A 15,275-nucleotide genomic window follows, 5' to 3' on the forward strand; every position below is an offset into this window, starting at 1 on the left:
AGTAAGTTAAATAAGTAGGTTAAAATAACAATATACAGCCTTGACATACTCCTTTCCCAATTTGGAACAAGTCTGTTGCTCCATGTCTAGTTCTAACTGTTGCTTCCTGACCTGCATACAGATTTCTCAAAAGGCAGGTCAGGTGGTCTGGTATTCCCATCTCTTTCAGAATTTTCCACAGTTGATCCACAGGTGATCCACACAGTAAAAGGCTTTGGCATAGTCAATAAAGCAGATATAGATGTTTTTCTGGAACTCTCTTGGTTTTTTGATGATCCAGTGGATGTTGGCAATTTGATCTCTTGTTCCTCTGCCTTTTCTAAAACCAGTTTGAACATCTGGAAGTTCATGGTGCACGTATTGCTGAAACCTGGCTTGGAGAATTTTAAGCATCACTTGACTAGCATGTGAGATGAGTGCAGTTGTGCAGTAGTTTGAGCATTCTTTTTCCTTGCCTTTCTTTGGGATTGGAAGGAAAACTGACCATTTCCAGTCCTGTGGCCACTGATGAATTTTCCAAATTTGCTGGCGTATTGACTGCAGCACCTTCACAGCATCATCTTTTAGGATTTGAAATAGGTCAACTGGAATTCCATCACTTCCACTAGCTTTGTTCGTAGTGATGCTTCCTAAGGCCCACTTGACTTCGCATTCCAGGATGTACTGATTTACTTTAGACCCTTACAGGATTTATTTTTCCACCACATGAAGGCAGCTATGCCACTGTTAACTCTTATTATCTGAGCCCTAATTTTCCAGTTCTTTCCACCAGTCTTATCACTTGGTTGCTTTTTCTGGATGTGTTTACTTATTAATGGCACACTTCAAAGGAGGAGCTTGGGAGTTTATCATTAAACTTTAACTGCCATTCCTCTACCTGTTCTTAATCATCTCTTTAGGAATCTGCACCACATCAGTTTTTCATTACCTTTCCTTTGGCTTTGTGGCTCCCTTTCTACTGGCTCATGTTTCTGACCCCACTTTCAATTTAAAGATTTGCTAAGTTTTTCTCAGTTTCAGAATAGGCTTTATTGATTCTTTGTCCTATTCTGAATGTTCCATTTCTCCTTCCCACTCTCATCTTTCTCTTAAATATTAATATCAGTATACCTTCAGGGTCTCTCCTTGTTCCCTTTTCCATTCCATTCTTCCCTGTCATGTATGGTCTCTTTGGATAATCATTTTTTCTTTGGTTTAACTATCCATTATGTTGGGCTTCTCTAGTGGCTCAGACATAAAGCGTCTGTCTGCAATGCAGAGACCTGGGTTCGATCCCTGGGTTGGGAAGATCCCCTGGAGAAGGAAATGGCAGCCCACTCGAGTATTCTTGCCTGGAAAATCCCGTGGACCGCGGAGCCTGGTAGGCTACCATCCGTGGGGTCGCAAAGAGTCGGACACGACTGAGCAACTTCACTTCACTTCATCCGTTATGTATGTGCTGGGCTTCCTTGGTAGCTCAGTTGGTAAAGAATTAGCCCACAATGCAGGAGACCCCGGTTCGATTCATGGGTTGGGAAGATCCATCCATTGGAGAAGGGATAGGTCACCCACTCCAGTATTCTTGGGTTTCCCTGGTGGTTCAGCTGGTAAAGAAACTGCCTGCAATGTGGGAGAACTGGGTTCAATCCCTGGGCTGGAAGATCTCCTGGAGAAGGGAAAGGCTACCCACTCCAGTATTCTGGCCTGGAGAATTCCAGGGGGACTATACAGACCATGGGGTTGCAAAGAGTTGGACATGACTGAGCGACTTTCACTCACTTATGTATGTGCTATTGACTCCCAAAGCAGCAGCCTCATTCCTAACATCTCTTGAACTCTCTATTCGATTGTTTATGTAGGATGAGTCAACTTAATTGACATGGTTAGCAGAGCTCCTTGTGATTTGGCCCAAGGTAGCCTATACTTTTCCCAGTGACTTGTTGTATAGTGATACTTGTAATTTTTGTGAAGTTTTATCATGTCATGTCACTTTGCCTCTGCCATTTCTCTCAATTGCTTGCATCTCAGTCTTCTGTTTATCCCTGAGACTTGTGCATAGGCATTATCTCCTGTGAAGTCTTCCCTGACATTTACTTATTCCTTCCTCCTCTGTATCTATTATTCTTATACATAATAGCTATCATTGCAGCTTTCACATACTTTTAAAATATCTGTTTGTCTTTCATATTAATTTGTGAGTTCTTTACAGCCAGGAACTAGATCTTAGTCATTTTGGTATTCTTTTTTTTTTTTTTTCATTTTGGTATTCTTAATGATTAGCATACTTTCTGGCACAAAGTGTATTCTCACTGAGTATTAAATTGAACTGAACTAGTTTTGATATTGTTGAAATAAGATAAAGTATGATGAGAAGCATATGCACGAGATTTTGGATCCTGATTTTGTCATCAGAATATTAGCTACTTTAGCTTTGTGTCTTTTGTATATGTAAATGAACGTTAGTGTGTTAGTTAAGACTCTTGAGTATCCTGAGATTTGGAATTGTATCATATTCACCTCTGTATTTCTAGTACCTACCACAGTGCCTGCTGAATATCAGGGTACCAGTGTTTATTGAACACAAGTAAGTCAAGTTGAAATTAGATGAGGGTATTCATGCTCTAGAGCTTCAGCATGACTAGTAACATTCATCTTTATTTCTGTACTTTTTTTCTAAGATTTTTTAAAAAATGTGGACCATTTTTAAAGACTGTTGAGTTTGTTACAATGCTGTTTCTGTTTTATATATTGATTTTTTGTTTGTGAGACACACAGGATCCCAGCCCCTCAACCAGGGATCGAACCTACACCCTCCTGCATTGGAAGGTGAAGTCTTAACTACTGAATCACCAGGGAAGTCTTTGTTTCTATATTTAATCTTTCAGAATAAATCAGAGAAATTTTGTCAGTTGCCTTATTGAAATCCAGATTTATGAAATATAGTTATATTCCTGACATACAAATCAAATCATCTGTTATTTATTCATCATTCATTTAATCATCATTTATTCATAATGATAATAGTTACCCTTTGAGGATCTATTGGCCAGCATCTCTTCAAGAATTTATTTTAAAATTTGTTATGAGTTGATAGCAAAGAAATAGTTATCTTAATTTTTTATTTCCCCCCTCTTTTGAAGTGATTCTAGCCTTATACTGAAAAAAGAAAAATCCCTTAGTAGCTTTGATGGGTCTTGGTACAAGACATACATTTACAGATTTAAGCTGAGAACACCAAGTAGGATTATTACAAAGAAACTGACACATAGGCACAGAACAGCCAAATTCTTGAAAACCAAAGATAGAAAAGTTTTAAAAATGGTCAGAGGGAAAAAAAAGACATTCTATGAAGAGAACAGTGACAAGAATGTTAGTTAACATCTCATCACAAATTTTGGAATACAGGAGACAATGAAATGATTAAGTATTGAAAAAAAATCAAAATAGAGTTTTATTTAGTGAAATTATTTTTCAAAAGTGAAAGTGAAGACATTGTCAGAAGATAATGCCTGAGAGAGTTTATTGCCAGCAGACCTGCCCTTCATAAGAAATACTGATGCGAGTTCTTTAAGCTAAAGATGGATTTGGATCTATGGAAAAGTGAAAGCATGGAGTCCTAACCATTAGGCAACCAGGGAAGTCCTGCTGGTTCTGTGTTGATTCAGACTTGATTTTTTTTCACTATACATTGTTTCCTGACAAGGTACTTTCCCGAAAAGGACTGTATCTATATATGTTTTGCTTCTAAAAGGCATACCTAATTGGAAGATCTCCTGGATTATTACTATTATGCCCTTATTATGCCCTTTTTGAACCCATTCTTCTTTAAGTCATATAAAAATAATTGTATTCAAATGTTATTAATAGGTTGTGATTGAGACTTAGTGTTGGCATTATTTATTTTTTTAGTGTTGGCATTATGATTATACTACTAATCAGTACATTTCAAAGATACCTCTCCTGAAATACATTAACTATGGCCCAGCATTCCCCTAAGTCAGTGTTAATTTGCTTTCATTTTGATTAAGCTTAATGGAAAGACAGAGTAGTTTAGATCATCAAAGTCTGCTTGGTAAAAAGATACTGGCATTTTGTAGCCTATTGTGCATTCTTTATATGATAAGTTGCATAATGCATATTATTTGCCTCTTAGAATTGTAGACTATGCATTACTGATACTTGTTTAATCTTTTCATCACATTTGTAATTTCTGGTCAGACTGAATACTTATAAACTTCAGTTTACAGTGATGCTATAAAAGCTAAGTATTATTTGTTTGTGTATATTAAAATATCTTACAATTTTCTAGATGTACTTTGTTGCCTGATATGCTATGAAATCTGAGATCATGACTATATCTTTTACCCAGTGTATTTCCAGACTCTGCTGGTATGTGGTAGACACTCAAATATTTTGGTAGTTTTATTATTTTTTTCTGATTATTGTTCCTAAAAGTCTTATGTAAAAATTAGTATGTAATGCAGTTCCTATAAAGATTTATTAAATGTTTGCTCCCTCTTGTGGATATAAAGGAGAATATAAGTTCTTATAATAAGTCTGTTCTCTAGTTTTGTTTTTAAAAGATGAACCATAAATAGTATATAAAGCATCAATTTTTTCCTCTTTTTGGAAGGATATTAATTCATACAATTTTATCAACTCTGTAAATTTTTTAGTTCATGCACACTCCTAAAACATACAGAATTCATGTTCAAGTATCACTGTGTAATGTCCAAGATAAAGTTTGTAAATTATTATTCAATCCAGAACTTAGTAGCACTTTTTAAGTGTATTCTTTCTAATTTTCTGCATATAAATTTCAATTTTGAAAATAACTTTTTTGTTTTAATTCTAAAACCACATTAGATATTTTTGTATATTATGAGCGTATTACTGAGAGTATTATTTCCTGTGTTAAAAATCATTGCTTGTTTTGAACAAAGTAAAAATAAAAACTTGATCAATTTGCCTGCCTTCTATAGCTTTCAATATTAGAAGACCTGACCAAGCAGTTTTTTTTTTAAATGCATAATATTTTTGTTCTAAAGACATAATCCAACTGAGACAATAAGCATCTGGGCCTTGGAAATACTTTCACATGTAGAAAAATCTTTTTAACACAGATGTATGTCCTTAACGTTCTTTTCTTTATATACTTAGAGACTTTCATATTACACTATTAGATTTCATTTTCTATTTACTTCTGTTGTTGTTAGTAGAAGTTGACTTTCATTTTAGACTGTTTTTGAAACAGAAGCAATATTTTCACCTCTTGAGTAAAACTATACTCTATGTGCCAAAGACAGGTAGCATGCAATAAATGTTTACTATAGTATAGATGTCAGACTTTTTTTTCTTATTAACATTTTATTTGGTATTGGAGTATAGATGATTAACAATGTAGTGATAGTTTCAGGTGATCGGTAAAGGGACTCAGCTGTGCACATCCATGAATCCATCCTTTCCCAAACCCCCACCCATCCAGGTAGATATTTGGGCTCATTTGCTAGACTGGTATGTGTTCTTGAAACCTATCTAGATATGAAGCATGATGCAGTCCTCAATCAGCAAAATCACAATTTACCTGTCATTAACTAAGACAAAAAATAAAACTTCATTGTGGTATAATATTCATATAGTAAAGAACACAAATTGTAAAAGTATAGTTTCATGAACTTGCACAAAATGAACATGTCCGTGAAAACGACATTCAGGTTAAGAAAACAATGTAAGTAGAAATATAGAAGTCTCCTTCCAGTCAGTACTTCCCCCTGCGCTGTTCCCCATGCTCTAGGAAAACCCAGTACTTTGAATCTAATATTATATATATTAGTTTTACCTGAAAAAACACTGTATGTGTGAAACTATGTGTAGGCTTTCTTAAAATATGTGTAACAAAATTTATCTTTTTAACTATTTTTAAGTGTACAGTTTAGTGGCATTAAGTACATGCCCTTTATTGTGCACAGGAATCACTACCATTTTTCTAGAGTTTTTTCATCTTTCCCAACTAAATGCCATACCGATTAAACATTAACTCTCCATTCTCCTTTTGCTCTAGCCCCTGGCAACCACCATTCTTTCTCTGTCCATGGATTTGACTGTTCTAGGTACCTCATAGAAGTAGAATCATACAATATTTGTCCTTTTGTGTCTGGATTATTTTGATATAATGACCTCATGGTTCATCACTATTGTAGCATGTGTCAGAATTTCCTTCCTTTTTAAGACTGAATATTATTCTGTTGTATGTACATACCACATCTTGTTTATCCATTCATTGGTCAGTGGACATTTGAGTTGATGTCATCTTTTGACTTATTGTGGTATGAACACAAATTTATAAAAATCTGTTCAAGTCTCTGCTTTTAGTTCTTTTGGGTATATACCCAGAAGTAGAATTGCTGGATCAAATAGTAGCTCTCTGTTTAGTTTTTTGAGACTATAGTAGACTTTTGTCATATATTTTGTATCCTGTGACCTTAAACATTTATCTATCACTCTGGAAGCGTTTTCTTTGTAAAGAATGCAGAGGATTTTCTCTGTACAGTCATTTATGTTAAAAGATACCTTTGCTCCTTTCATGTTAAACCACTTTTGCATTGCTGGAAGAAACCCCACTTAGTCATGTTGTGTTATTCTTTCTATACATCCCTGAATTTGGTTTTGTTAAGGGTTTTTGCATCTGTTTTCATGAGAAAAATTAATCCAGATCTGGAGAAATTGTGGACCTTCTCTCTGTTGCATGTTCATGAAGTGAGCCAGTGGATCAGTAACAGTGTATATGGGTTACAATAACACTTTGGGCCATATCTAGACTTTTGGAGGGTAGTTTGTTTGCTCTTTCTCTTCTGCCTTCTAAATCTTGCACATATTTTTCTTATGGCCATTCCTGACCTGAAACCACTCAGAAGAAATTTTCATTAATGTGGTTGCAACTTAGATAGAGTCTGAGATCAGTTGATACTATTTTGCCATACCACCTACATCCTTTTTTCACCTTGTTGTTCTGGGGTTTATAACATACGTAGCTTAAGTAACACAGACTAACTTTAACTATACCACTGTATATATAATGAGAGGACTTCATAATTAAAGAATATACTTTGATTTATCTCCTCTCTGCCTGTGTTTATTTTTATATATTCTTGCTTCTACATACGTTAAAGACATCACAGTTCATCACTGTTATTTTTGCTTTAAAGAGTTAATTAACTTTTTTCTTAAAGTTATTTGATTAATTATTTTGGCTGTACCGGGTCTTTGTTGCTGTGCACAGGCTTTCTTTAGCTGCAGCGAGCAGGGTCCACTCTTGGTTGCATTGCACAGGCTTCTCATTGCAGTGGCTTTCCCTTGTTGCGGAGCACAGGCTCTGGCATGTGGGCTTCAGTAGTTGCGGCACGCAGACTCATGAGTTGTAGCGGGCCCTAGGGTGCTCGGGCTTCAGTAGTTGTGGCACATGGGCTCAGCAGCTGTGGCCACGGGCTTAGTTGCTCTGTGGCAGATCCAACCAGTGCCCCCTGCATAGGCAGGCTGATTCTTATCCACTGTACCACCAAGGAAGTTCAAAAGTTAATTCTTTTAAAGAAAACAAGAAATGAGAAAAAATATTATCTATTTACCATTTTTGGCACTCTTGGTGTAAAAGTTTCTTCTGGTATCATTTCCCGTCAGCATGAAAAATTTAACTATTTCTTGTACCAAGAAAGATCTGTTGGTGGGAAACTCTCAGCTCTTGTTTATCTGAAAATTTATTTTGCCTTTTAATTATTTATATATTAATTTTTTACTAAGGAGTTAGAAGTAGTGGTAAACTTAACTGTGCTGGGTACTTAAAACATTTTGGCAGAGTATTGAAGAAATTCATTAGGGAAATTAAGTCTTGGCTATTTCACAATTTGATTACTCTGCTGTTTTTCTTTTGATAAGTTAAATTTTATTTTACTGTTTATAACTAAAAAATTTTTAATTTATGTGAAATGTGTATTCATTGAAATGCATTGTACTTGGACAGTACCCCTTTAACCACCACCATAAGAAAAAACGTAGTATTTTCATTGTTCTGGAAAGTTTCCCTCATATTCTATTCCAGTCAATCCCCATGCCTCATAGGAAACCACTGTTCTTTTTTTTTTTCTTTTTTTTTTTAATAAACTAGAATAACGTTTCTTTCTTTCTTAGACTGTGTATTGTACTTGCTGTATTTGTGGGAAATCACGACCTCTGAAGGAACGCGGAGGTAAACTGCATTCTGAGCTGGCTACAGTCAGGTGGAGCATGGCACAGTTAAGCAGAAGCTTGCTTCTCTTTATAGGTTGCCATCATCTTCTTGATTTCAGCAATAGCTTTCCTGGATTCAGCCCCTTGGGGCAGGTCCGCGTGCATTTCATGACGGTGTGGCATCGGTACAGAGAGAAGGGGTCCTGCAGCTTGGCCAGGCGCTCCTCCGTGGAGTCGTCTCTGGAGTCGATCATCCAGCGATAGGCCTGCATGAGGACCGCGGGGCCCAGGTACTTGTCTCCGTTCCACCAGTAGCTCGGGCAGCTGGTACTGCAGCAGGCGCAGAGAATACACTCATAGAGCCCGTCCAGTTTCTCATGGTCTCCCATGGACTGCAGATACTGCTCCTTGCCTCCCTGGGACTCACCCTTCTTTTTTAAGTAACGCTCGATGGACTTGTACTGAGCATAGAAGTTGCTCAAATCAGGAACAAGATCCTTGGTCACATACATATGTGGGAGAGGGTAGATTTTGGAAACTTTGTTGAGGTTGGTGTCGATCCTGCGGGTACACGCCAGAGTGTTGCCTCCGTTGATGTTCATGGCACAAGAGCCACAGATGCCTTCTCTGCATGATCTTCGGAAGGTCAAGGTAGAATCAATTTCATTCTTAATCTTGATTAAAGCATCCAACACCATAGGACCACAGTTATTCAAATCAATCTCGTAAGTCTGCATGTGAGGTTTGTCTCCAGTCTTGTCTGGGTGCCATCAATAGATGGCAAATTTCTTGATTCTCGGTGCTGCGGCTGCAGCTGTCTGGGCCCCACGGCAGGTCTGCAGGCGGCCCCGCCGAGGGCTGCGGCCGCGAACCGGCGGCTCAAGGAGCGAGCGACCACTACCGCCATCTTGGCTCCTGGCGTCGAGCCCCACCCCTCGAGCCCGACGTAGCGCTCCGCTGGGCCCGTGCCAGGGCCCATCGAGGCTTTGCTAGCTGCGGCTCTTCTTTCTATAAAAAATGTTTTATTTATTATTGTTTTGGTTGCTCTGGGTCTTCTTTGCTGCACATGGATTTTCTCTAGTTGCAGTGCTGGGGCTTCTCATTGTGCTGGCTTCTCCTTTTGCAAAGCACAGACTATAGGCCTGCAGGCTTCGGTAGTTGCAGCACATGGGGTCACTAGCTGTGGCTCTTGAGCTCTGGCTCAGTAGTTGTGGCGAGCCCGTGTCCCCTTCATTGACAGTTGAATTCTTAACCACTTTACCACCAGGGATGTCCGGAACCACTGTTCTGGTTTTTATCATGGTAAATTAGTTTTGCCATTTTTTGATCTTTGTATAAATGAAGTCATACAGCATGCAGTCTTTTGCATTTCATCCCTATGTGAGAATATATGTAGTTTCTATTGCCATGTAGTATCCCATTATCCTAATAAAGATGTAGATTATTTTCCTTGCTCTAGAAAAGTTCTCCCAAGGCCTCATCCAGTCAGTCCCTATGCCTTCATAGGAAATCACAGGTCTGACTTCTATCACTGTAGATTAGTTTTACCTGTTATTAAACTTCATGTAAACAATATCATATAGCATGCAGTCTTTTAAGTCTGACTTTTTCCCCCCTCAACCTAATGCTTTTGAGGATCATCAGATATGTGTATTATGAATATTTTATCCTAGTCTGTGTCTTGCCTTTTTATTTTACCTTAGAGCCTGCCTGGTGTGTTGTCTGAGGCCTTGCCCCTTGGCTATTTTTGAGTGTAAGTTTTGTCTTGTAAGACTGCCAAAAAGGATGCTCATTTCTTTAGAGGGTTTTTTTTTTTTTTTTAAACTTTCTAACCGTTTTTTAACTTTCTAACCTGAGGATGCCTAAAATTTAGTAAATCTTACTTACCAGAAAAGTGGCATTATGTTTGAGATGACCTAAATTTCATCAATAGCATTATGAGGCAAATGGTAGTATAAGGCAGAGTAGAATTAAATATAAAGTGATTGTTGCAGAGAATCATAGAGAACAGAAAAGAATTGTGTTTTTCCAGGACTTCATATGTGAGGGACTTTAAGCCTTTATGGCTTAAAATCCAAGTCATCTTTTGGCTTTATCTCTCCCACATTTCAAATGGAATGTGATTAAATGCTAAGTAAGTCACTCAGATTTTTTGTTTTGTTTTGATACTCTAATTACAGTAGTTTTCGAAAAGCAATTTGCCAGTGAGCTAAGTCTGAAGAACTGATGCTGGACACTAGAGAGGAGCATTAGTTCACTCTCTTTATTATCATATACTTATTTAGGGGGAAATTTAGCTTAAAGTAAAAAATGATTTTTATTGGCCTAATTTTGTATACTTACTTATATGCCTGTGGCATCAAAAGCAAAATTCCATTTGGTGTAGTTGAAAGTAAATGGAGAAGGTCTAACTTAAAAAAAAATTAATTAATTTTTATTTATTTTTGTCTCTGCTGGGTCTCCGTTGCTGTGTGTGGTCTTTCTCTAATTGTGATGACCGGGGGTTACTTTCTAGTTAGGGTTTGTGGGCTTCTCATTGTGGTAGCTTCTCTTGTTGTGGAGCATGGGCTCTACGGCTGATGGGTTTCAGTAGTTCCGGCGTGTGGGCTCAGTAGTTGCGGCACACTGGAATCTTCCCAGAGCAGGGATTGAACCTGTGTCCCCTGCATTGGCAGGTAGACCCCTAACCACTGGACCACTGGGGAAGTCTTAAAAAAAGTTTAATTTTTTAAATTTCTTTGCAACCCCATGGACTATATAGACCATGGAGTTCTCCAGGCTAGAATACTGGAGTGAGTAGCCATTCCCTTCTCCAGGGGATCTTCCCAACCCAGGGACTGAACCCAGGTCTCCCATGTTGCAGGCAGATTCTTTACCAGCTGAGCCACAAGGGAGACCTCTACAGTTCTTAGAGATTGTCTAAAAACAAAAAAACGTATCAGCCAGGCCTGTGGTGGTTTCATGTGTGCTAAATGTGTCCATGACAGGATCAAGTTCCCTTTCCTTATCAAGGAGCAGAAAACCGATGTGTGAAATATTAAAAGCACAAGTACAGAGTCAGAAAGTGAAATTAAAAAAAATGAAACTTTTTCCAGACTTTCCCAGTGATCCAGTGGTTAGGGGTCTACCTGTCAATGCAGGTTCAATCCCTGCTCTGGGAAGATTTGGAGAAGGAAATGGCAACCCACTCCAGTACCCTTGCCTGGAAAAATCCCATGGATGAAGGAGCCTAGTAGGTTACAGTCCATGGGGTGGCATAAGAGTTGGACACGACTGAACGACTTCAGTTTCACTTTCAAGAACTGTAGGTCTCACAGTGCAAACTCCTTGGAGTCTGCCTGGGCAGATTTTTGTTCTTTCCCAGCATTCTTAGTATAAAGGTAAACACTTACCAGGGATCTTCTGGACATCCCGGTATTATAGGACAGCCTACAATGCTAAGTCAGACACTGGACTGTCCTGAATGCATGTAGATACAGTCTCTGGAAGAGGAAAAGAAGTGACAGTTTGCTCTTCTTGAGGAAATTGGGGAACAACCCAAGCCTTCCTGAGACTGTACTACACATACCCTTCTTTTTCTAATGTTAATACCTTGATGAAATTTTCAGGATTGTAGTGGAAAGGTTGAATGCTTTAGTTTTCTGGCTGTAGATTTAGATTCTAGTTCTGCCACCAAGTGTTAATGGTTGAGCAACTGGATGTATGACTTGATCTCTTTAAGTTTTCTCATCAGTGATACTTTATCTTGTAAGGATGATGAGACATGAATTAATGTGCCTAAAATGCTTGAACAGTGCATGAGAAATGTATTTGTATAAAAGTCATCCATTTATCCTTTCAACAAATACTATTAGAGTGGTCTACTTATGTGCCAGGCAGTCTGCTATGCGTGAGGTTACAACACTGGGTAGCCTATCCCTTCTCCAGTGGATCTTCCCAACCGAGGAATCGAACCAGGGTCTCCTGCATTGCAGGCGGATTCTTTCCCAACTGAGCCCTCATATTCATATTAATCTTAAATAGTTGATAGCATATTACATAAACTTTCTACAACTTATTTTTCTTCACTCAAGGATATATTCTGAAGTCTCTTCTTTGTAATTTATACAACAATTTTTGTAATTATATAGTACTGCTAGAGTATTTTTTTAAATGTAAATCTCAGACATAGTATTTTCCTCCAAACTAATGCTACTGCTAAGCAACAAACCACCCTATAGCCTAGTAATTTAAAACAACAATTACTTATTCTCATTCAGCCACTTGCTGTGAGTTGACTGATGTATGCTTCAAGGTACAGATCTAGTTGAACTTGGCTTCTTGCTGGGCTCAGATAAGTCCTGTATGTATTCATTTTAAGATCCTCTTTAGGGGACTGCAGATAACCCAGTGATTGTCTGGGTTAACATTTGTGATGTTGACATAGATGTAAGGGGACAGGCAGAAACTCATGATAACTAAAGGCTTAGGCTCAGAATTATAATGCCGTATCTAGTTACACTCCATTTATACAACCAAGTCATAGATATAAGCCCCAAAGTTATCTTCCTACCGTTGGTCTTCACTGGTCAACCTATCAGAAATTTCAGTTTATATAATAATAATAATAATAATTAATTATTATTAAATTTGCACATTCCCCTTTAATACTCAGTTTATTAACTATCTTAAATATATGTATGTATTTAAACTATATTTCTTGTTTATTGTCTATATCCTCCCTTTACAATGCATGTATAATGAAAGCAGGGTTTTCTGTATTTATTCACTGTATCCCCAGCCCTAATCTGGTGCCTAGAATGTAGTTGATTCTCCATAAATATTTGTTGAGTGAGTGAATGAAGGCATGGAGTGAGATAGGGTTAGGGAGACCAATCGTTCATTAAATTTTTCCCTAGTAGCTTTGTTGAGGTATACCTTTAGTAATACAGTTTGATAAATTTCAACAAAAGTATTCTCATGAAACCATAGCTCCAATTAAGATAAAGAACACATCTGTCACCCTAAGAAGTTCTTTCATATCTCTGACCCATCAGTTCTTCATCTCCAGAAGCAATTATTGTCCTTATTTCTATCACCATAGATAACTGTGTTTTCTAGTTTTGAATATCAAGTATATGGAATCATGTAGCATATACATTTTGTATTTGCTACTTGAACTCAGTGTTTCTGAGATTTATCTGCATTGATGCATGTATCAGAAATTCACTATTTTTTTTTTTTTTTACTACTGAGTAGTATTGTCGGACATGACTTGGTGACTGAACAACAAGTATTATATTTTATGATTTCCTCTTCTTAGGCTCTAAAATCACTGTGGATTGTGACTGCAGCCATGAAATTAGAAGATGATTGTTTCTTGGCAAGAAAGCTATGACAAACCTGGACAGTGTATTAAAAATCAAAGACGTCACTTTTCCAACAAAGGTCCCTATAGTCAAGGCTATGGTCTTTCCAGTAGTCATGTACAGTTGTGAGAGCTGGACCATAAAGAAGGCAGATGCCGAATAATTGAGGCTTTCGAATTGTGGTGCTGGAGAAGACTCTTGAGAGTCCCTTGGACAGAAAGGAGATCAAACCAGTCAATCTTAAAAGAAATCAACCTTGAATACTCATTGGAAATAGTGATGCTAAAGCTGAAGCTCCAGTACTTTGGCCATGTGATGCAAATAGCCAACTCATTGGAAAAGACCCTGATGTTGGGAAAAATTGAAGGCAGAAGGAGAAGAGGGCAACAGAGGATGATATGGCTGGGTGGTGTCACTGATGCAATGGACATGAACTTGGGCAAACTCCAGGAGATGGTGAGGGACAGAGAAGCCTAGTGTGCTGCAGTCCATGGGGTCACAAAGAGTCAGACACAACTTGGTGACTGAACAACAATGAGTATTATATAAATATCTCACATTTCATTTATCTCTTCACTTGTTAATGGATATTTGAGTTGTTAGTTACTTTTTGACTATCATGGATAAAACCGACCTAACATTCTTATGCAAATCTTTATATAAAGAGGAACTGAAGAGCCTGTTGATGAAAGCGAAAGAGGAGAGTGAAAAAGCTGGCTTAAAACTCAACATTGAAAAAACTAAGATCATGACATTTGGTCCCATCACTTCATGGCAAATAGATGGGGAAACAATGGAAACCATGAGAGACTTTATTTTCTTGGCCTCCAAAATCACTGCAGATAGTGACTGCAGCCATGAAATTAAAAGATGCTTGCTCCTTGGAAGAAAAGTTGTAACCACCCTAGATAGCATACTAAAAAGCAGAGACATTACTTTGCCGACAAAGGTCTGTCTAGTCAAAGCTATGGTTTTTCCAGTACTCATGTATGAATTTGAAAATTGGACTATAAAGAAAGCTGAGCACCAAAGAATTGATGCTTTTGAATTGTGGTGTTGGAGAAGACTCTTGAGAGTCCCTTGGCCTGCAAGGAGATCAAACCAGTCAGTCCTGAAGGAAATCAGTCCTGAACAGTCATTGGAAGAACTGATGCTAAAGCTGAAGCTCCCAATACTGATGTGAAGAACTTACTCATTGGAAAAGACCCTCCTGGTGGAAAAGATTGAAGGCAGAAGGAGAAGGGGACAACAGAGGATGACATGGTTGGATGGCATCACCAACTCGATGAACATGAGTTTGAGCAAGCTCCAGGAGTTGGTGATGAACAGGGAAGCCTGGTGTGCTGCACGCAGAATAAGGACTCTGGAATTACTCCAGGGTTGGGAAAAATGTTTTAAATATTAAAGCAATCTTCACAGACATAAAAAACAAATTTATGGTTACTAAAGGGGAAATGGGGTTGGAAGGAGTGATAAATTAGCAGATTGTCATTAACATATATACACTACTCTATATGAAGTAGGTAACCAACAAGAACCTAGTGTATAGCATAGGGAACTATACTGAATATTTTTCAATAACATATAAAGGAAAAGAATCTGAAAAGGAATCTTGTCTATCTGGATCCTTGTGCTGTACACCTGAAACTAACATGATACTATAAATCAACTCTTTGTTCTTGTTTAGTCACTAGGTCATGTCCCACTCTTTGTGACCCCATGGACTGC

At 37.9% G+C, this 15,275-nt stretch overlaps 1 protein-coding gene and 1 pseudogene across 3 annotated transcripts in view; one reads left to right on the forward strand and one right to left on the reverse strand.

Moving 5' to 3' along the window:
* The window catches only part of FAF1 (Fas associated factor 1), a 494,313-nt gene that overhangs the window by 26,403 nt on the left and 452,635 nt on the right, over window positions 1-15,275 (forward strand). The window lies entirely within an intron of this gene.
* On the reverse strand, window positions 8,266-9,106 carry LOC133040317 (succinate dehydrogenase [ubiquinone] iron-sulfur subunit, mitochondrial-like; annotated as a pseudogene).

Source organism: Dama dama, chromosome 20 (genome assembly GCF_033118175.1).
Source record: "Dama dama isolate Ldn47 chromosome 20, ASM3311817v1, whole genome shotgun sequence".
NCBI classification, from domain to species: Eukaryota; Metazoa; Chordata; class Mammalia; order Artiodactyla; family Cervidae; genus Dama; species Dama dama.